The sequence below is a fragment of the Excalfactoria chinensis genome, chromosome 6, assembly GCF_039878825.1.
Source record: "Excalfactoria chinensis isolate bCotChi1 chromosome 6, bCotChi1.hap2, whole genome shotgun sequence".
Classification (NCBI taxonomy): domain Eukaryota; kingdom Metazoa; phylum Chordata; class Aves; order Galliformes; family Phasianidae; genus Excalfactoria; species Excalfactoria chinensis.
Window position 1 is genome coordinate 33,251,006 of NC_092830.1, and position 23,165 is coordinate 33,274,170.

General features: G+C 38.2%; 1 protein-coding gene and 2 long non-coding RNA genes across 6 annotated transcripts in view; 2 read left to right on the forward strand and 1 right to left on the reverse strand.

The window, feature by feature from the left end:
- Nucleotides 1–8,929, forward strand: part of LOC140254396 (uncharacterized) — a 79,304-nt gene extending 70,375 nt beyond the window's left edge. For all 4 annotated transcript variants that reach the window (XR_011904189.1, XR_011904188.1, XR_011904191.1 and 1 more), the window contains exons 2-3: nt 1,266–1,497; nt 8,783–8,929. This is a non-coding gene — a long non-coding RNA (uncharacterized lncRNA). The remainder of the gene's footprint in view (nt 1–1,265; nt 1,498–8,782) is intronic.
- The window catches only part of TIAL1 (TIA1 cytotoxic granule associated RNA binding protein like 1), a 264,354-nt gene that overhangs the window by 227,362 nt on the left and 13,827 nt on the right, over nt 1–23,165 (reverse strand). The gene's annotated exons all lie outside the window — the stretch shown is intronic.
- On the forward strand, nt 15,075–22,343 carry LOC140254170 (uncharacterized). Its single transcript, XR_011904083.1, has 5 exons — nt 15,075–15,767; nt 17,856–17,989; nt 19,669–19,753; nt 20,143–20,223; nt 20,739–22,343. It is a non-coding gene; the product is annotated as an uncharacterized lncRNA (long non-coding RNA).

Genomic DNA, 23,165 nt, shown 5'->3' on the forward strand with positions numbered 1-23,165 from the left:
CTAAAAATGAGGTTGTGATGAGGTAGGGGTTGGCCTCTTCTCCCGCATAGCTGGAGTTAAGGCTAGTGGGAATGGACTCAAGTTGTGCCAAGGGAGGTGTACATTAGATATTAGGAAAATTTTCTATTCTGAAAGAGTGCCAGGTGCTGGAAGAGTCTGCCCTGGGGAGGTGGTTGAGTCACCATCTCTGGAGGTGTTGAAGAAGTGTTTAGATGTTGTGCTGAGGGACATGGTTTAGTGGGAAGATGTTGGTTGTAGGTGGATGGTTGGACTAGATGATTTTCTAACTTTGGTGATTTAATGATGATTCTAATGTGACAAACTCTTGGACTATTTAGACATAATCCGAGAAATGGAAGTGTAGTGTAGTGTAGCTATGAAGTGAGATTTAGAGGCTACTGTTCCCATTTTGATGTTTTATAGGCACAAATGATAGATCAGTCAGTGCTTTTACACTGAGAGAAATCCAGAACTTTGATCCATAATTTTCTAAATCTTAGGAAGTCAGTTGATTCTCAGAAACATATAACGCTCATTACCTGAATGCTCCCATTCTATTTTTATAATTTGAAAAATAGCTTAATTACTTTTTGGATAAATATATAAAATATTAAAGAGAACGTTAACTGTTCTCAAAAAGTCAGCATGTTCTTCCCTCTTGTTCCCCAAAGCAAGGAGTGCTGATTAATGAGTTTCATTAGTCGGTGTAGCACTATGACAGAAGGGCCTCCAGCACCTCATCTTCATAGCCACAGCCTAATCTTACACTGCTTTGCTCCATACATAATGAATCTAAACTGACCTTCCTGGTTTCCATGCAAACTTGGGGAGAAATTCTCCATTCTTAGTGAGTGACAACTTGCTGATAGATCTTAGGTTAATGAGAAGGTTGTTATTTCCCATCAGCCTTTTGTATGCAGGTGGTAAAATTCTTGATTTTATTGTTATTATTTCTTTCAATTTGAAAATTCTTTAAACTCCAAAATGAGTGTAGTGGGTGGAAAACTAGTGTACTGTTTCATTCTGAAACTGTTCTTTATACATAATTATTATTGCTACTACATATGCTGGTAAATACAGGCCTACACCTTTCCAAGATTTCTTGAGTAATCTTGTGCATGTGACTTAGAATCTCATTTCTATTTATTTTAATGGCATCAGGGATTTATTAATGTTGTTTTGAAAGCCATGGTTTAAAAACATTTAACATTGTGAGACAAAAATAGTGTAGCTTTTTAAACTTAATCTGGTGCCTTTGTTTGCAGTTATTTAATCATGTGTGACAACAATGGGGATGGTCTTGATGGCGATGATTTTCCAAAGACACGAGTACCTTGAGTGTGACATATGAAGTCAAGTGGGAATCTTGGCACGAACCCCCAGCTGCAGGGTTCTCCCCTGCTCAGATCTTCAGGCTTGGGATTTATTTGCAGACTTCACTGAGGCTTTCTGCAGATTCAAGGGTCCAGTGCATGGACTTCAGTCTCCTGACTTGAGGTAAGACCTTCTCTGAACAAGGGTGCTTATGCCACATTCTTGATCGGATTTCATTTAGATCTTGGCCTGCTTTTAAGGGAAAAAGCGTGCAAAATCAATTGTATTGTTATTTCACTTAGTTTATAGGCTGCTAGACCTAGAGAAATAAACAGTCACAGAGAAAGAGAAATTGAAAAGAATATTGAAGTTGTCTCCAACTGGGAGAGTTCAAAATGGCCCCAATTTTGTCTTTTCCATTAATATGTTTGCAATATTTAATCAATATTTAATTGATTTTATTACCAAATTCTCAAAATTGTTACTAAATTGTTTTTTACTTTTCTAAATTCATAACTTTGATTTGCAGGCACATTTCAGTTTTCTAAACTGCAATTTTAATTATTCGGATAAATCATTTCTTATCTGGTAAAGATTCTAACTCTATATTTATTCTGTTAGGGGCATTTCTCTTTTGAGCTGTTAACAGATTTTTCCACCTAAATATAAACCTCTTTGGAAATTTATTCAACACATTTTGGGTTTAATGGACTCCTCTGGATCCAAAACATTCATCACAAATTGCAGCAGGGCAAAGAGCCTCAAGTCAGTCTGCAGTGGGAGTGTTTTGTAGAAAAGCTAGGAAATCCACTGCACATACCCAGTTAAATTAATGCTCTCAAATGTCAGGGTTGCTGAGAAGATGTAGTTTTTGGATGTTTCTGACTCAAACAAGTGTTTTGGATTCTGAAATAAAAGTATGTTTTATTTATGTAATTTTCCTTCTACTTTTTGATCTGCATTGGTTCTTAACTTGAATTGGTGCTATAGTACAACTCTTTCTGATTTTCTCAAACTGAATTAAAATGCAAACAAACAAAAATCTAGAGAGAGCAATGCAACAAGTCTTGCTATTTTCCTTGCTGTGATAATAACAATACTCTAAATCTAGAAATAGACTGGTATAAAAAAACTGCAATGCACTACGTGAAAAATGAAATCAGATGAGTAATTCAAGGAAGAGGAAAAAAACAAAATGCTGTCTTATGTTTTCTAGTACTTCTGATTAATTTGGTGTTTTGTTCTATGCGATGTTTATTGCAGTTCATTCATTTAGGTTTAAAAAGCAATATCACATCATCTTATCACACTCTACTGTGTTGGTATTCAATTCTAATACAGTTACATCAGGGTGAAATCATGAGCACAGATTTTGCCAAGAAAAGGAGACAAAGTAGAGTTTCTGGGGAAAAAGGGGATGAGGTATAGCTGTTGTCAAGAGGACCTGAGGGACTGACCTGGGTATTCACATTCATTCTGTCCCTGCTGCTTCCCTCCCAGTGTTTTGCTCTTTGTTCTTAATCATGATTTGCTTTTACTTAATTGCTTCCTGTGATGAATATAAATTCAATCACCTCCTAACAGAATTTTCTGAGCCAAAGCCAGAGAGATGGCTGTAACCGAGCATAAACCATGCATCGCTAAGTAAAAGCTGAAAAGGCCAAGTTTACCTGAGAGAGACACAAATCATACCCAGATTGAACTATAATCAGAATTTTCAGAGCAATGAGAACATCTACATTTGTCTCTAGTTAAGGAAAATCAGATTAGCTGCAGATTGTAAGATGTCAGAACACACTCAGGAGATCCTGCTACAAAAATTCCACTTCCATGCCCAGATTTCAAAACATATTTATTTCCACAAGAAGCATGAATTTTTATTTTGTGCTGAATGAAAACAAATGAGCTGATCATTAGGGAGTTTTCTACTGGTAACCAGGTTGGAAAATACATAAATGATCGACTCTAAGTGTAACTTGGTTTCCTGGGCAGTGCCTGATAGTGCTTAATAGGAAGTAAGCTGAACTGGGAGCTGCCAATAACTAGTTGGTAGAGGCAATAACTAACAGGGCATCTCTGCTTTTAGTCTCTCCCACTTAAGTGTTTATGATCATGAACTTAAGTCACCTTTTCTATATAGTTTGATCATAAAGCATTTTGAAGGTGTGTTCTTTGACTCCCTGGAAGACCTCTCAGAAGTCTATGGGTAATTCTTGTACAGGGCTTAATCTGCTCTAGCTGTAGGGTTTGATAAAATTAAGTATTTGCTGGCTTGGAATGAAATAAAGATATCCACAATTGAGTCTAGAGTCTATGGGTTAGAGTGCTCTCAGGGCATTGCAGAGATTAGAGTCTGAGATGCAGTGAATGTTGAATCAGATTTGCTACAGAACAGCTCCAGCAGAAAAGACAAGGATAGAGCTAAGTCACTCCATGCTTTAACTCACAGTTTGCTGATATCAGATGAGGTAGAGGAGAAAACATAAACCAAACAATTTTACTCATAAATTGTTAAATCAGCAGCTGAGAAACAGTCTGAAAATCCTAGCAGATACTTCACTGATGTACTGTACACTAATTGTATACTACTGTATGTTAAGACTTGGATTTGCTTGTAAAGTTGGATTTTGTTTAAAGCCTGGAGTTATTACATTAAGGACCTACTGCTTCTTCTATGTCCTATTAGTCTGTTGAATTAAGCTCAAGGCAGTAAAATTCTCTGTTCAGTTCCTGGTGGTAGGAGATTTACCATTACAGGAAGTATCACAAAGAGTGACAAATAATGATGATCACTGGTTCAAGAAAAATGTTAAGTCTGACCACTTCTCTCACATTCAGAGTCACACTAGAAAGCAAAGACCATTCATCTGTGAATAGAAAAGATTTTAGTGAAGCATCGTCTGTCATGTCCAAACGGAGATCTGAGAGATGCCAGCTGTATGCATTTCTGACCAAGTGGGCTATCCATCAATCCAGGGGAAAGAAGTTCAAGAGCTCATAATTTTTTTTCGTTGAGGGTTATTTCCTTGTCCCTTTGTGTAGTCTGAGTTTCTCCGGACGATCATGTGGTTTTCAGCAATTACTGCATTGATGCATTCTCCTAAGTCAGGTTTGTACGTCAAGGGGCAACAGAGTTGTCTTCCAAGGGACACGCAGAAGAGGAAGACAAAGGGGTGGAAGTTAAAGAGTGCATAGCTCCATAGGCTGGCAATTTATTCCAACTTAGAAATAAATAAATAGTTCAGTTTCCCTCAGACTAGATCAAATAGTGCAAAAATAGCCAATTAGTCATTTTAAGGGGCTTATTAGCTTTATCAGGTACTAGCAGATTTATACCTTAATGCTACCTACGTAATCAAGGCTGTACTGTTCTTACGATGGCTGCAGTGGAGTTAATCAGAGTTAGAATGTTTGAATCTGTGTGGGTTATCATCCATGAGCAAGAATATCACAAAGCTCAAAGTACTCAAATCCAGCCTGGTACTGATACACCACTGTATGCACCTCCTCAAGACTCTTCTATCTGAAGATACTGGGATGCATACTGCAGCAGTCCCCATGTCAAGTTAGTTCATCTGTTTCAGCAGTTTTCTAAAAACGCCAGGTAATGAGGCAGTGATATGATTCAAAACAGCCCCAGAGCTGAAGGCATCTGAGAGCTGCTTTAGAAAGCAGAGTTAAAAGCATAATTACAGGAGTCTAATGAAGGGCAATTCAATTTCCCTGTGGTCCTTGCTAAGAAATTAAATCAAGCTTATGGCAAATAAACATGACTGAACAGTTAGGAATGGATGGAAGGGAAAGATTTAAGTGTTATCTTCCAAACAGCAAATATATGATGAGTTGAAAAGAATTGGTACTAGGAAGAGTCCATCAAGAATTTATTTTGAAAGAATAACTACAGAATAGTGGAACTCCTGTGGAAGGAAGCTTCCTTTGTATTTATTAGGACAGTTTTCACTTAGAGGGTGGTGATGCACTGGATCAGGTTGCCCAAGGAGGCTGTGGATTCCCCATCCTTGGAGGCATTCAAGGCCAGGCTGGATGTGGCTCTGGGCAGCCTGGTCTGGTGGCTGGTGACCCTGCACCTATCAGGGGGGTTGAAACCAGATGAGCATTGTGGTCCTTTTCAGCCCAGGCCAATCTGTGATTCAGGAGTGGTAATGCTGAAGCTGTTTCTTAAGTCTCCATCTGTCAGAGAAGGAAAACAAGATGGCTGTACGATAGGTAAGCACTGCAGTGCAGCACCTGTCAGAAGTCTTTCCATTGCTGTCATTAGGCTCTGCATGAGACTTCAGCAGAGCAAGTCCCTTCTGATTTTGAGATGAGTGTTGTGTGAAATCCAGTCTCTGATATTTGGAAGATGCAGGAGAAGAGAGCTGTCAAACCAAATGTAGCTGTGGGATAGCAGTAATACACTTTGCAGAGCTGGGAGAGAAACACTGATTCTAGATGTAAAATACCCCAAGAACTGTTCTGCTTCAACAGGGACTGATGAGGAAGGTAAGAGCTGAAAAGATAGCATGGAAGTTCTGCCGATAAAGACAAAATTATATGTTTTAATGAGGAAACGAACTGTTCTGAATTTTTGGAAAGTGCACAATTACCAAATGACCTCAATTAATTATTTCAGCTTGCCAGAGCAGATTGGGATGATATTAACCTCAAGGTGCAAATAGCTGCTGTTTTACTACACCTTTGACTAGAACACGAGCCAAACTGAAAAAGTAGAGTTGACGATTTTAAAGCTACTAGTCAGTAAATCTCCCTTATATTTGTATTTTTTTGGAGCTCTGTGTTATCTGTAAGTTCTCCTAAAGAATAAATTTAATTGCATGATCAAATATTCATGTTAGTTAAATGTTTGAAGATTCCTTCTGAATCATCAAAGTATCATTGTTGGAATGGACCCACACAGATTATTGGGCTCTTAGGACCACCCAAAATTCAACCTCCATGTCAAATGGAGGCCAAATGCTTCTTGAAATCCAGAAGGCTTGGTGCCATGACCGCTTCATTGGGGCGTATGGGAATCGATCACCTACACCATGCTATGCTTTCAGATGTCAGGCTATCTAACTGAGAACTTTTATGTTATAAACAAGAGAAGGAAAAACAGTTAGTAGCTGATTCTTCTGACTGCTTCTTAAACATAAATTAGCAGATCATGCATGTTTATAACACTGTTAATTCCCTAGCTCTTTTCTGTAAAAATAAACCAAACCCAAACACATAACAAAACAACACATAGAATTATAGAGACATTTGAACAGATGAATGAAGTGTAAGTCTTGGGGATGTTTTTTAGCATCATTTCAGGTCCCGTGACCTTGACCTGAATCTGTTTCATTCCCTGTTCTGATTTGTTTTGCTAAATCAAGTTTCCAAATGCATTGATTGTCAGTGCTCAGGTTAACCTCTATTTTTAGAGCAAAAAGAGAACTCAGCAGTTTGTGGAACATTTCCAAATATGCCTACGGGGTCCTCTTTAAAATTCTGTGAATCTTTGGCAAATGTGTTCTTGCATTAATTAATACTACAGACACTGAACTACACAAAAATCAGAGAGAAGAAAAGTCCTAGTTGCAGTTTCTTAACAGATCAGGTCCCTGTTTATTTTATGGGCTGCTGGAAGTCCCCAGACTACATCAATTAAAGCCAATCTCCTGTTACATTCTTTGCTTAATTTAGTAGTCTTAGAACAAATGTACCTTTTTCCATCACAGCTTTCACAGTTCTCTTACAGTGGCTTTGATATAACTAAGTCTCTCTTCTCTCCTTGGAAAAATGTATTTTTTCTGATTACTGGTTTTTCTATCTAGTGTTCCATTCCTGTTCTGGTATATGTTTTCTGTCTTCGGTAACAAGCTTATGGATATGAATACCCCCATATTTATAACAAATTATGGATGAAAAGCCCTTAATCAAGGACACTTGGGAATGTATGTGAAGGCTACTTGGTACATGATGATGAATGACCCTCTGTAGACTCCGTAGCTCACCTATTTTACTGATTTCATATAGAGATAAAATTCCCCACTTTATAAAACTATTAATAATTTAATCAGCTCCATTGCATTCGATATCTCTGTGGGATGTGTCAACTGTGGAAAAAATGATGCACTTACGATCTTTCTGAAACAGTAAATTTGATCAATACTTGAGCCAGCTTTTCCTCTGAAGCTAATTCCTAAGTAATTTCTTCTGCTTGATGAAGTCTGCTGCCTGCAAGTAAGCACTGGATCTCGATGAGCATAGCACAGTCAGCTGCATTTGCAGATGGAGCTCAAACTCTCTGTAGAATGTAATGGAACTTTCAGTGAATGAGACAAATGGTATGCGTGTGTTTTTTGTTTACTTACAGAAAAACAGTGAATTAGTCTAAGTGCCTGGGGAGTTCTTTGCACTGATTATCACGTTCTTCTGATGTTCCACAGAATACAGTCTTTCATAATCAGAAGAGCATGATAATCAGTGGAACTGGTATCATATCAATTTTACTTGTTTAGCTAGAGAAGGAAGGATGCTTCTCTGTTTGTGAAATGAACAAAGTATAGCATTTCTACTGCAACATGCAATTACACTAGACACCAGCTTAGAGCCATTCTGTAGCTAGAATTTATCCAGTGCTCCTTAACTACATCATTAAGAATTTATAAGTTAAGACTAAACATCTTACAGTCTACCAGGCAAAGCAGATAAAAGAGAGTTGGAGTGGTATAAATATATGGAAATACTGAGCCCGTAATTAAAAAATGCCACCTCTGGAATGATTTCTAACTGCCATTGCAAAGGATGTCATTTTGGGCAAGAAGGAAAGGCACAGACACAGGAATGGAAATTACACTACTAGTACTAGGTCGCGTAGAAAGATTATCCATAGTTTGAAAGGAAGGGAGGCTTCATAAGATAGTAGCTGCTATGACACTGTTCTATGTGAATGCGTCCAAATTGTGTTCCATCTGTCCCTGTTGGTGTAACCTCACAGGAAGGACACCTGTCTGCTGGTTTTAGGGCAAATCTTTAAACTTATTTTAATGGATTTTTAACTTGCAACTCCAAAAACCACCCCCATTTTTCCTGATTGGTTTTGAGGGTAGAAAATAAGTGTTTAAAGCTATTTTTGCATATTGTCTTGTAAACCATGACAGTATAGGACAGCTTCTACTAAGGAACTTCTGTTTTACTGACATGACCCCTTATAAAACATTGGTGAGTCACAGTTTGACAGCTGGCAGCATTTATCCAAGCAGTGACTGCCTGAGTGTGCAGCTTGTTCACAATGCCCTTGGTGGACTGCACATGGAGAAGCAGTAATGCCTTCAGGAGGCACTCTATGAGAAAAAGAGCTCCTCCTCATTACAGGACAGAAATGTATTATTCCAAACTGCAGCATTTATGCACTGTTATAAGTTGATCTGTCTGCTTCTATATTAGGTTGGTTGGTTTGTTTTCTTTTTCTTTTCAGGAAAGTGCATTTCCATTGGCAAGTGTCTTTCATCAGTGGTAAATCCTTGTATCCCAGAATGTGCACAGGAAGTTGGGATCTGAGATTGCTCTGCCATGACACCTCAATCCCGAGCTCTCTATAGCATGAAAATAACCAGAACTTATGAGCCATCTCAGGTCTGATGTTCAGTTTTGTGCAAAAATAAGCAAGCAATATGAGGTATTTCTCTCACAGGTTTTTTTAAATTCAAGAAAGGACTGAGGGCGATGGCCCTGAATTTACAAGTGAATACTTTGTTTCTTCTTGTTAGCCTAACAAAATGTTATGGAATTGAACCTGAGAGCTAAAATATCACTCAGTCCATATGCCTAATTTTTACACTGAAGATTTATGTTCCAGGTTAACGACATAACTATCCTATTAAACGATATTGTAGGGTATCTGAATTAAGACTGATGGCATAGATGGATAAGTAAAGGTCATTCTTTGATGCATTAGTTCTTTTATTGATGGGAAATTTAACACATAAGTAGTTTGTATTTAGCATGAAACCTCTTCTAGCATGAAAATCACATCCCACTGCCTGTCCTTATAAATATTAATTCACAAAATGCATTTACTTCATGTAGTTCCTGACAGCCTGTGTGGTGGAACTTGACAGGTTAGTTTGGTAAGAGAGAAGCACAAAAGAAAAAAAGAAATCCCAACAAAAAAAAACACCTGACAAGTTTACTCCAAGGTGTCGAAGTGCATTAAGTTATTTATACATGGATTCTTTCTGAGTTGCAGTGGATAAGGGTCAACTTGAAGGCACTACAATCGAAGATAGAACAGTCAGCAGTATATTCAGATCCTTAAAAATCACACATAATCCAGAAAGGACTATGCCAAAATAAAGCTATGTACAAAACAACACAAAGTCACCACCAAAAACTACCATGGCAAATAAGTTCAAGACTTTGAAATGAGAAAGCACAAGAACTGGCAAAGGCTACATCAAGAGGTGTTACCAGGTTAATGGAAACTAAGACAGAAAGGTGATATGGGCGCATAAACAATGACTTGAGAGCTTTTAGAGTAATTGATATGTTCTGAAAGGTACTAAGTTAAAATTTTCCTGGCTAATCAATCATTACTGAGCCAGAGGGAATTGAAAGTGGGTAAAGGTGGTAGGTGCAATGAACTGCAGAGCTGAGGGAGTTTCCAGGGTAGTCTGAGGAAATAAGTGACCTGAGAAGTAGAACCAGCTCTGCTCATTGGTATGGTGCAAAATTCCTAGCAAAGCTGGGGCTGCTGGAGACAGGAGTGCCAGAACATAAGCATTCACAAATCATTCTAATGAGGGATCAGTACTTGGAAACTGTGAGCATCCAAACAACTTTTTTCTGAGGGGAAAACTCCTCCTCTACTTCCTCTGGAAAATTACAAAAGTTTGCATTTATCCTCTGTTAGCATCATGCTAAGAAGCTGATGTGCGTATCTGCGTGTTGGCCCCTTCTTTCCTACTTGCTTCAGATCTGTTATTCTTTGAATATGTAGATCTGGGAATGAAAAGTAGTTAAGGAGCAGAGGTTTGGTTTCCTCTGAGTCCAACTTGATTTCCAACCATTCTATTAATCCAAACAGCAAACAAGTCAATGTAAGTCAAATTAGCAATTTGAGGCACCCCTTGTATAACTCAAATGTGAGTAACTTACTGTATATCACAAAGGTAGAAATAGCTTTTCAATATGCTATTTGTTCTTAAGCCTTTTTTTTTTTTTTTAACTGCAAACAACATTTGACTTCATTGACCAGGAATCTGCCCAGTCTGCTTAGCCACTAAAAAGTCCTAGATTGATGCAGCTTCTCAAAACAATCTGTGAATTATAAAACAAGTCTTTAAAACATTCATCTTGATTGAAGGAGATCCATATCTCAGTATCAGTGTTTGCTACAAGAAAATCTTTGCAGGACTAGATCATTAATTTTAACTAAAGAAGAAACATTAGAAAATACTGATGCATTTTTCAAAACGGGGACAGTCAAATGCCAAGGCAGTTTTCATAGGTCACAGATTTCAAGGAGTTGACTAAACTCTAAACAATGCTAAGACACTTTGCTACCACAGTCGAAACACTGTATGGAATTCCCATATGAAGAGGGGTTTACCTTGTGAAATATCTTTTTTGCTGATGCTACACGTGTTATAGTCTGACAATACAGAGAAGCTATAGCCAAATTTCTTGCAGTTTGGTTTTGATTTGGTTTCAATAATAAAATCTTGTCCTATCCTATGGTAGGTCTCATTTTGTATGTTTTTTACAGTCTGATCGCTTGACAAGGATTGCAACAGACTAGATCTGCATTCTCAACATGTATTAATTTATGTAATAACATTGGCTTTGAAACTATATTATCTGAATAATTGAATTAAATTATGTGTGGTTCTAGTCTTATGCATTTTGGCAGCTTCATGCACAGAATACTGAATACACTTCTTCAATTTAACCAGCGAACTTTGGCTGCTGGGTGCACTTCTCATTTCACTACTCCTATAAAGCAGATTTTATGTCTCAGTGTCAAAGTGAGGTATACACATTTTAGCTTTTATTCATACTACTTAATCCACATTAGTTGTTATTACAGAGATAACCGCCTAGATTTGAAGAGCACTGAAATCCAGTAACTCAAAAAGTAATTTCATTTTTATGGGAACAAAACAGGGGGCTGAGGGCTATGTTGGATAAATAAATTCATGTACTTTCATTTAAGCAGCAGCAAAGTGGAGCAGCCTAGCATACCATGGTGTTGTTTTTGCTTTTTTTTTTGATGCACCATTAAACCCCAGCATGCAAGCAAGTTAATAACTTCATCATTTTATAATACAGGGATGATTAAGAAAAGATATAAGACAGAAGGAAGATTAGTTTGTAATTAAAAACAGAGGGGAAAGCATTTTGAGCTTACAATAAATAAATTACCAAGAAAAGTTATCTTAAATATTTTTTGAAATATAAATTCTCTACTAACAAAGCTGGTTCATAGCATGAAAATATTGCATGAAAATACTGAGCTTGCTGGAGCAACTCCCCTGTTTTTATTTATCCACAAGAAAGTTACAGGGGGAAGGCAAAGATATTTAAATATTGCTTTTACTTTTTAACTCTGCTTATTTAGTTCAGCCTAAGGGTAATCTACACAGTCATTGTGCAAGCATGATCACCAAGTGTGTCAATCAAACACAATGTTCATAATATTTTCTAGCAGTAATGCAGCTAAATAAAAATTGCAATGCTTTCTGAATTGGAACACACAAGCGTATGTTTTATGGCTGGCTCAAATGTCTTAGCACTGCTTTAACGAACGATGTAATGATTGAGTCCATGTTAAAATCTCTCAGTATTTAGAAATTATTTATTTGACATTTTCTGTGGATATGAACTTGTTATTCCTTTTGTATAATGCTTCAAAGCTTTACTATGAAGACTAGAGGACTTTTTGAGAATACTAAGATGCATTTTCATAACTGGACTCTCTGTCTCAAGGGATTGTCTGACTTCTTCACCTCTTCCAGCTGTGAGTTCCCCCCCTGCTTCTGTAAGTAAGCATTAATATTCATGCAGTTCTGCAGTGAATCGTTGGACTGAAAATGTAACCTCCAAAAATTAAATGGTTCATTTTCATTTGAGCAATGAAATGACTGAATTTACCCTGTGGGCCACATAATATTAGCAATAAATTAAGGGTAATTACATGGAACCAGGATCAAGAGGAAAGATGGGGAGGTTCCCTTTTGGTAGCAGAGCAGTCTTAGGTTGGCTTGTCATTGTCCACTGAGACAGTTTTGAGACAGCCTTTGAATGCCGATTTCTTTAGATATGTGGACTTGTGGTTCACAGATCTGTGGTCACATTATGTAGTCTTCTTTGGACTCAAGTATGTGAAAGAAATATAGAATTTCTAGAGGTTTCAAAAGGCATGAACTTAAACAGCTTATGTCTTTGGGCACCTAGTCTAATGCTACGTATCAAGTACTGTGCAATTCTGCACTCTTCAGAAGTCTCAACACGGAGCATGAAAATTTGAACTGGAGTTCTCTTAAGAATTTTCACTTTAAAAGCAGAGTGTATGAAAATCCTGTTAATTCTGAGCTATTATTACTATTTTTTTTAACAATTCCTTGAAACAAACAAAAAAAGTTTCTATTTTTGATAGAAACATAATTATTCTTTTCCTATTTATAGATAATTATATTCCAGGAAAAGCCTGTTTTGATGGAACCTGCCTCTGTTATGTGCAGTCTGAGAAGTTTCATGCCCAAGAGGTGTGCTAGGACAAGGGGAAATGGCTTCAAGCTGAAAGAGGAAAGATTTAGACTGTGTATAAGATAAAGGTTTTTAAGATAAGATTGGTGAAGCACTGGAACTTGTTCCCAGAGAGGTGATGGATATCCCGTCCTTGGAGACACCCAAGGTCAGGCTAGACTGGGCTCTGAGCATCTGATGGAGCTGTGGGCGTCTCTGTTCCTTTCAGGAGGGTTAGATCAAATGGCCTTCAAGGGTCCCTTCCAACTCAAACAGTTCTGTGAAATAGCCTCTGGCATCTCAGACCCTTCTTCAACCAGATTTCTTTTATGTTCTAGGAGATATTACATATGGAATAATTTGCACGTGATCTGTTTTCCACCTTCTAGAAAACTATAGAAAACTTCTAGAACACTATATATACATGACAAAATGTAGGACACATTCTTGAAAATAGAGGCCATAACGCCATTCGAAGATTGTTTTTATACAAATGTCTATTTGTAACAACTTCTCTGCTTTGCTCTTCAGGCATATCGTTCTAAAAATAGTATTTGATATCTGCTGATGAATGACCGACATATTTAGTCTCTTACTGAAATTTCTCTTTTACCAGAGCCATGGTGGTTTTTTTGGAGAGGATTATTTCTCCAGTAAGAGTCAAAAAGGACACATTGAGAAACTGTCACGCAGCATGTCGTGCTTCTAGCACCGTGTGTGACAAATCCAAATGCTTTAATGTCACTATTAACAAATGTACTATCACTCAACCTTATCACCTCCTGACATCCTATGACTCTTTCTAACTTCCTTTCATCTTCTTGCTGTCTCTGGGTGCCTATCACTACAATAGCACTTAGCGCACACCATAAACGAATTCAGACAGACTGTCATAGTTCCATGCCTAATCTTTCATTTCTTTCCACCTTTCAAATTTAAATGATCCAATTGTAACGTTTTTCAAATCTCCTCTGTCTGAAACTTTAGGGATGATGAAAACCCATCTCTGGCCCACCAGTAAAAGTAACAACTCCTGCTATTTCCTGCTATGTTCTATAGAGCTGAGATGAAGCATCAAAAGAAGTGAGTTAACATTTGGATTTGCAAAAATAGTATTATTCAGTTGCAATGTAGATGATACGGGTATATTTTCACACGCAAAGAGCAATGAGTCATGTCACAAAAGAAGTCTGAGAAATAACGAGACTTGCCTCAACATATATTATTCATTCTATAGGCATTAATACTGGTCTTCAATAATTCATGGCCTGTGTTCATTTTTGTTGGATTCCAATGTTTTCTGACACCGTTGCGTTCCCTGGCAGAGGAAGGATGAATGGAACAGAAGCTCACATGTGGAAGATTACTGATTTTTGTAGCATTGCCGACAGGAGCTGCCAGCAGGGAAGCTAATACATGGGGGGCTGAGGAGTGAGTGCTTTAGGAGGAAACCATCTAGATCTGTTAGACAGCTCAGTATGTAATTCTGGTAATACTATGGACTCCTTCCATTCCACTTCTGTAATAATTTATGAGAGCTAAGAGTCTGCAGTTAGTAATGGGTCTACTATGGCTATTTTTCCTCAGAGCTATATCCTTAATGGTACGTATATTCAATATTTTTTTCCCTTTGGGAGCTGAGCTGTCTTGCTTTGTGCTCAAAGCCTGTTGGGGCATGGTGTGGGTGGCTGTGGTGCAGAGGGTGCTGTACCTGTGGCTCAGCAGGGCTGTCCCAAAGCTCTGGAGAAGGGGAGGATGTGCCCAGGGCCGCCTCACATTTCACCAGGAGTTTTTAATCTTCTCTTGAAAGCTAAATACTGAGTATTAGGGTTCAGTTATATTCCAGTATCAAGCTAATTTTCTTTTCTCTTGCCTTTGTACAACATTCCAGTTCTTCACTATGTCCCCAGAGAGCCATACTTGACCACACCGCTCAAGGATGGAGTCTATAACTTGTCTGTAAGCAAGAATGAGATGGGTGCTGAATTTTGGCATTACTCTTGTGAAAGATGGATGTGCTTCATTTTACCCATTCATCTTTTGTACTGTCAGTTGCTACATTGACTCATTTTACCCATTTAGTTTGATGCCATCAGGACTAAAGGAAAATTCTATTCCAGAAAAGCAGAATGAGAAGAATTAGGTAACCTGTAGCTATTGCCAGGTTGGAACGAAGGGCTTTTCAAGGACCATCAGCATATGAATAGGATAACCTCGGATGCACTGGTAGAAGAAAAGTGACCAGACATATTTTTAGCTTTTGGCAGCCAAGAAGAACAGAACCTCTGAAAACAGCATGACTGAAACTCAGAATGAGAGAAATAATGTGTCAGGAAACTAGGCATATATTGCAGAGGGGAAGCTGAAATTTTAGGAGAAAAGGACAAGGAGATGTGCAGAGTCAAATTCAGAGATATGTTTTTACCCTTTGTTTTTCTTCCAAATTTGAGTTCTTAATAGAACGTTGTCCACATGAGTAAAAATGCCAGGTTGTTTGCAAAAGCCTGCCTAGTGCCTCTGCAAATTAATGTTTCATTGATTCTGAAAGAAGGAGTTACTAAATAGATGCCTATGTTCATTTGATGCAAGCTGGAGTTCCTGGAGAGAAACGCGTGCTGTGAACATGGCAACCAGCTCTGATGGCCAAAGATCTAAAACTGAAATGGTGCTCCTGCCAGGGAAGAACGGCCAGTGTCAAAATGCACAGCCTTGAAAAGGTTTTAACTCTCATTTAAAATCCTATCTCCTTTCACAGTGACCTTTAATTATTACCTTGACTTGTGAACTGACCTCTGTATACTAGTGCCTGGCCTCTGCTGAAGTGTGAGCTGCAGCAGAAGCCTCAAGGCTTGACTGTATTCATTCTCAAGAGTTTGTAAGTCAGCATGAAATACCTCTTCCAAATGCAGTGTCCCTCTTAGTGTCAAGTTCATGAGTCCAAGTAACATAGAATATCTTGTATATATAAATCTGTGTTTAGAGATTAATGATCTTATGGTTTAAATTACTTCACTGAATAAACTCCACGCATAATTTTAAACATATTCCATCATGGGAGTATTTTTAAACCTTACAAACCAATGTTGTCAAAGTACCTTTAAAAGAATCTCATAAAGCAATTTATCTCATCACAAAATCTGGACAAGAAATGAACAGGATGACTTCTTCTCTGAAGATGCTGCTCTCTCTGCATTTACTATAAAGTAAGTTTAAATGGCCATATTAAATTACATAAGAGATGACACAGTGAGGTGACAGGAATACCATGATAAATTCAGACTCTTGGGTAAGCATTCAGAGGTAAGGTTTTTTTATGATCCTAATTTTTATGAAAGTCAACAGGACTTAAACAATAAATGATTTTCAGACTCACCCTTTCTGTAACTGAAATCAGTATTATCATGTGTAAGGTGGAATGATACAAAGATGATAACAGATACTCAAAAAGTTATTTATAAGGAAAAATTCACCCATATGGATGCCTTCACTGGGAAAGGCTGAGGCAATCTCCACCAGGGAGCAATCTCCAAGAGATGCTGCCTTAGTGGTGGTCAGCCCTTAAATGAGGTCTAGAGGAGGTGGAGTCAAGCTCCACCCCTTCCAGGAGCACAGCTGAATTACTCTCACCTGTGCTCCCATAGCTGACCCAACACTTGCCTCAGCTGATTAATCAAAGGTTCAGGCTGTGATTACCAATTTCCCATACATCATGCCTTCCCCTTTCTTCTCTGACCTTCTGGTGCGATGTAAGCTTCCTGGATCAGGACTATTCCTTATTATTGCTATGAATAACACATAAGACAGTGTAACAACATCTTTTGTGGTTGGACTTGATTATCCTGAAGGTCTTTTCCAACCTGAGCAATTCTATGATTAAGAATCCACTCATAGAAACAGATGTGAGAGGTCTCTGTAAAGAATTAAATTAGGAATACATGCAAGAACCTTTACTTTAAAATCACTGACAGCCCTGAGCCAAGATGCATGTGGTCCATATCAAAACTGTGCTTACTAAACTCTGTGGCTTCTGAAACAGCAAGGAAAAAGGGTTTTCTAGACTTGCAGCCAGGCTGGGTATAAAGCAGCAGAGAAACACGGCGTCTCTGTGCTGCATTTTGTAGCAGTGACTGACGTTTAATATTGCACTGTTCATTAAGCATAAGGTACCAGAGTGGATCTCATAAAAAGAAGTAATAAGGGTGTATTTGTCATCCATGGTTCGAATGCCTGTAATTGAAAAACCCCAGGTGTTGCCTGCATCTTCCATATATATACTTTCAAGACACTATTTTTAATTTCTGAATTCTATATAATCTAATTCTCTTTCAAACGTTGAATTGGGCTGCTCAAGGAAATTGTGGAGTCCCCATCCCTGATGTGTGGATGTGGCACTGAGAGATATGGCTTAGTGACAGGACTCAGTAGGTCAGGTTGATGATGGGAATTGATCTTGAAATTCTTTTCCAACCTAAATGATTCAATGATTCTATGAACCGGCATTAAAACTCTTTAGAGCAATATTTCTTCCCTTCTCGTAGGGATCTGGACCCCAAATCACAGGTATATCACAGAACAAAATTCTGTGGGATATTTTTGCTCACTAGGTGATAAAAAAACTTCAGCTTCTTGGGGATCTCACAACCTGCAGAAGGATTGTAATCAGTTTGGTTGAGAATGCTGCCAATAACAGTTCATAAAAGTGGGCAGTAAATGAGATGGTGAAGTCTGTCCTTGTTTATTTGTTTAGTTTTTCATGGTAGAGATTTTTGTTTTTATAGACCCTAAATCAATTTTTGTTTTTATAGACCCTAAATCAATTCTTGTTTTTGTAACCGGTTGCATAAAGCAGTTACATAAAGTTCTTTTCTTCTGGACTCTGGACATGATGGTTTGCAGTCGCAGCGTTGGATGGACAGTTACTTGCAGAAGGACCTTCCAGGTCAGTTTCCCTTTAACTCAATGGATCATTGCTGGTGTGCATGCTGCAAACTCCCATTGAGTGTGCAAGTTCATCTCAGCCAGAGGCATTTTGTTTTGTATGCCTGGGGGTCTTTTTATTATATATGTCCTGCTCATCTGCTGTTACTGAATTCTAAGTAGGGTAGAAATGTATTGGTCAACAGGAGCTCTAAATAAATCCTTGTGAACATTCTTCTCTTTTAATCTTCTCAGTTTCTATTGCTTTTAAAACACTACATAGCAACCAAGATATTTGCTTGAGGTTAGAAGGAAAATAGGAATTAATGAACACATAGCACTGGAGCATTCCCATTGGCTCTTCTTCACTAGTAAAGATATTCTCCTCTATAATAACAGAACGTTTTATAATCTTCAAATAGTCATTCCAGCTGTCTCAGACATCTACTTTAGTATTCTTACTCTCATTTAATCAGTAAATACAGGAAGAGGGATTCTGGGAAGCACAATGTAAATGAATGTCAGCTGCCAGCCTGGTGACTGTTAGCCTCAGCTCTGTTGGACTATGACTATGCTTTTTGTGAAAGAGTTGATAGTGTCAGCAGAGGATTGTGCTGAAGTAAAAGAATTTGAAGTGATGGAGTGATGAATCATTTCTGAGGTTTGGGAACCTGAGAAGTCTGAATCTATACATAAGCTTTACTGGTGTTGCTATTCCAATTGGTATCTGAAGATGTATCTTTATTAGTGTATTAGAACCAGAAGGGTGCTTTTTGAGTGACTATGCCGAGCGTTGCCATTTAGCATTGCCATGGTATGTCTCAGAGCATAGGAACTGAGTTTTATTTGGACGAAACTGAACTGGAAGATTCACCTAATCTGGAATTAAGCAGAAAACTGAGCAGATGTTCTCCGGTCCTTCATGGGATTTTAGCTCAGAACCAGCTTAGATGCATTCTGGAGCAATCCCCTAAGCACACATTACAGACATCAAGTGCTCAGCACCAGCTGTTTCAGTCCGTTCCTAGGAGGCTGTGCTACCTGTCAACCTATATGCACATGCAACCAATACTAGTAAGGACTAGAATACTGCCCTCTTTTCCAGACATTCCCTCGGGGATTACTCACAAAAAAACCTCCAGTAGCACAGCTAAAAGATAAACACAGATGTTGCAGCAAGATTTTGCTCTGCTGGAATCCCCTTTATTTACCACATAACTTGTTTTTCTTTTCCAAAAGCTCCACTGACATTATCACATCTAAGAGCACAGCACCTTATCCTTAACATTCTCCAATTCTGCCCAATTTCAAAATGAATAGTTGGAGAGTTTCTGAGCTTCTCCTTTCCTTTTGCTCAAGAAATGTTATAGGAAATGAAATATAAAATCATATCAGCATCTCATCAAATTCCCAGCCCCTTTTCATTTTCAGAGCAATCCCTACACTTAGCTGCGCAGTCTTGCTGAGATAAAATGTGGGCTGTGCAACTCCATCTCTCTGTGGGACATTATTCTGTTGCTTTGATGATAACCTTCAGAGCTTCTGTCGCTACCCCATGACTTAAAATACATTTGCTGCAGGGTCAGGATCCCATCTGCTTTGCTGTTGGCAGCTGAAGTCAGTTTACTACAGAAGGAAAGGTGGGGGGGATGAAACAGGAAAGGAAAGCATAATGGTTAAATGTTTTGTCCTTTCTGTTAGATGTGAGGTCACTTGCTTAAGAAGAAGCAAAACTGTCCCTGTTCTCTGCATGGATACCAACATGGGCCAACTGGGGAAGAAGCAGGTAGTTCATAGAGAAGTCACTTCTTTGTTCTTCTGAAAAGCAAAATGTTTATGCTGTGGACCTTGCAGGAGAAATAGATTTGCCAGAAATTAGAGCCATTCAACGAAGAAATTAATTTAAACTAAGACTGCAAGAGGAATTAAAAATCAAAACAAAACCAACACTGATTACTGCAGTGATCTTTCAGAGTTCTAGAAATGACAACATTTCTCCCTTTTATATAGGGGATGCATTTCATTTTTCCATATCAGTTAAACATACCCTATATTCCTATATTTTATTCAGAATGATGTCAACTTGTGACGCAAGCACTGAGACTGCTTAGCACATGTAAATTCCCTGGCATTATGGATGTATTTTTGTTTATGCTGTGCATTTCTTACTTCTAGCTGGAGGAATTCACATAGAACTTAGCATTACCTTGGAGTTTCTTAGCTCACACGAAAAGTAATGGAAGTGCCTGAAGACATGTAAGTTACTTGGCAAAAATCCTATTTCTTTGGGAATAATGGAAGAGAACAAAGAAACCATAAATGTGGTTTTTAATCATAACAACTGATAACACTAAATGTCATTGCTGCCTTTGTCCTAACAATGGCAATAAAACCTCCAAGCTTTTACTACACATACAGTGCAAGAAATATATATATAAAATTGCACAGTAAATAGAAGTGGATGAAATACGAGACAGCTTTCCCATGTGGCATGACAAGATTTAATTCATTCGTCAATTTAAGCTATTAATTTCACAATAAATAAAACACTGCATATGATGCAGGCTACAGTATCAAGTATGTTCTGAAATATTTATGCAATTTTTGTAAGGATTAAAAGCACATCTTACAAGGCTAAGAACTCCAAAGGCTGTGGTGAGGGACTAGAAACTTTATCTCAGTTTAGACTGCAATGGCTTTGTGTGCCTTTGAAATTGCTACAATCTTCAAAGCAAAAGGAAGTGCTTTAAGTGTTTTTCCTTCTCTTTCAGCCAGGAGCTGCGTTTTGGAATGAACTCAAGTTTGAGTAAAGAGAGTGTTCAAAATTTTACAATGTTATGATAAATACTGCATGACATCTGCATAAAACAGGTGCCCGCTGTACACAGGACGGTGCTTTTGTTTATGTCAGGGCTCTTGAACATCAGAACTTTCAGGCTGTTCTGGAATCGGTTTTATAGATGAAGGTTGGACGACTCAAAAGTGCAAAGCATAATGGCAATAGAAAACTGCATCTTGGGAGCTGAACTTAAGTCTTTTTTCTTTCTCACCCCCTCATTTTTATCTGCGTTTATCATTATTATCTTCATGGAGCAGTGTTTTGAAGGAATGCCTGATTTTTGATGCTTCCGTTATTTTATATCTTTTTTCAAGACATTTTACATTTCAGAGAGCGAGTCAGACACTTTCAACATCCAGACTGGCTGCTTATACCATTCCTGAGCTGTATTTTTTGTCCCTGGATACAAAGTAAATTCCTTTAATGTTATTATTATCAAGAAGAAGACTCATAAAAACTTTAGCTTCGCTCTTCCACTCTTTTGACTGCAGTTTAGCATCTCGCTTTGTGGAGAGTTTGAAAAGCATGGGAAATGTAAAAGAACCTGTGACTCTGTGCCACAATTAGGAAACATGGATTTCTCCCTTACAGAAACCTGTGCTGCGGACTCTTCTCCATCATGTATCTGATGCAAAGGCTTGTGCCTGCTGTGTGAACTACTGCTGGAGGATAAAGGGAGGATTAAGATCCCCCACTGACACCTTTAGTGCTTGAGACCAGCGAACTCTTCCTGTCTTTCATGAACTATGCTCTGTGTGATTTCTGAAGGTGCTTCAGATACAAATTGAAACTGAGCTAATTTGGATTATCATTACTGCACTGTCTAATTAGACAGCAGGCAGTACAGTCTCTGCTGTTCAAAGATGAAATGCTACACCTCGGTGCTTTCCCCTCAGTTCACCTCTGTAGACCAAAGCTACACATTTGTCCTTCTGCCAAGTCTGTGGAGCTCATAGTTTCAGAAAACTGCTGTGCTTCCATCCACTGAAAGGAAAACCGTGGGCTGATATCCTGTGTTCATGCTGCAAGTAGTAGTAGATGAAAAAAAATCCTTATCCATAAAATGATTGTTTATTCTGCAGTATTTATGACACCTTTCCGTTATTATCTCTTCCTAGATTATGGTAAACTGAGATGATGCTTTAAATTTCCACGCAGTATTAACTTCTTATTATATCCACATGATTTGTTTAAAAGCAGTTGAAGAGTAAACCAAAGCAATGCTTTTGGGTCTAGGATGTAGAGCACCTAGTACTGAGAGGGAATGATGTGAATTTTCAGCCCCATGTGTGGACTGCAAATAGCACTGAAGGAAATCATGGCTTGATTCCCTTGGTTAAAAGGGGTTTCCTGCACTACACTGCTGAGCTCTTTCTTTGCTGTTGTGAAAAATTTCTTTTTCACTGTTTCTAGCAGGAATTAGAGGTGCAGCTTTTCAACGGCTCTTTATTATTGCAGGGAATTACAAAGGAGGACAAATCAGAGACGCTTCAAAAGTAATGAGAATTCAAGGCTATTTCTGGCTTATAGTGATGTGAGAATGCTTCGGTATTTTTGTAACACTAGAAATTAAACAGCTCTCGATTCCAGTTCTGGAGCATTGAAAAGTTTTCTCTATTAATACTCTGTTAACACCAGCACTAAAACACCAGCTGTTAATTGATCCCCTTTTCCCATCAAGGCCTGTACTGTCCAGTAATCGTATTTTTGGTTCCCTGGATTGGGGCAGGAAAGAGGCATGGCTCGTCCAAGGAGAAAAAGAAACAAAAAGATTGGATAGGAATTAAAACCTGGAAGAATCAGAGCAGACGTGGAAAAAGATAATCAGAAATGATTAATCAGACAAAATGAGAAGATTGAGGAGGCTGATAAAGGGAAACTCTTTTAAGACTTTTAGTCATTAGAAGGGAGTTTGATGTTTTTATGTGTTCTTTTTTTTTGTCGTTTTTTGCTATATTCAACACAAATGTAGCATAACTGATTAGTTATCACATTATCATTAACAACACTGGGGACCAAAGAAGGATGAATTATTCATGTAAAACCAGTGCAGATAGACACTTGAGGACATAATTTGTTTCATATCTTCCTCTAAAAGTAGCAATTCTCTCTATTTCTTTTTTTTTACTATTCCTTCAAAGAAAAAAATTGGGAAGGAAAAAGGTCTATTTCACAATAATCAGTGAAGTCAATCTAAGGAAAGAAAAAAAGAGCTTTACTGCATACAGAGGAATTTCCCAGTGTGCTGGGTTAAATGCGTTGCTATTTTAATGCATTATAGATAATGTATATCTTTGCAACGTTGCAGTGGCAGCCCAGTGAAAAAGCCTCTCAGCTAACCCTGGTAAGTACCTACTGC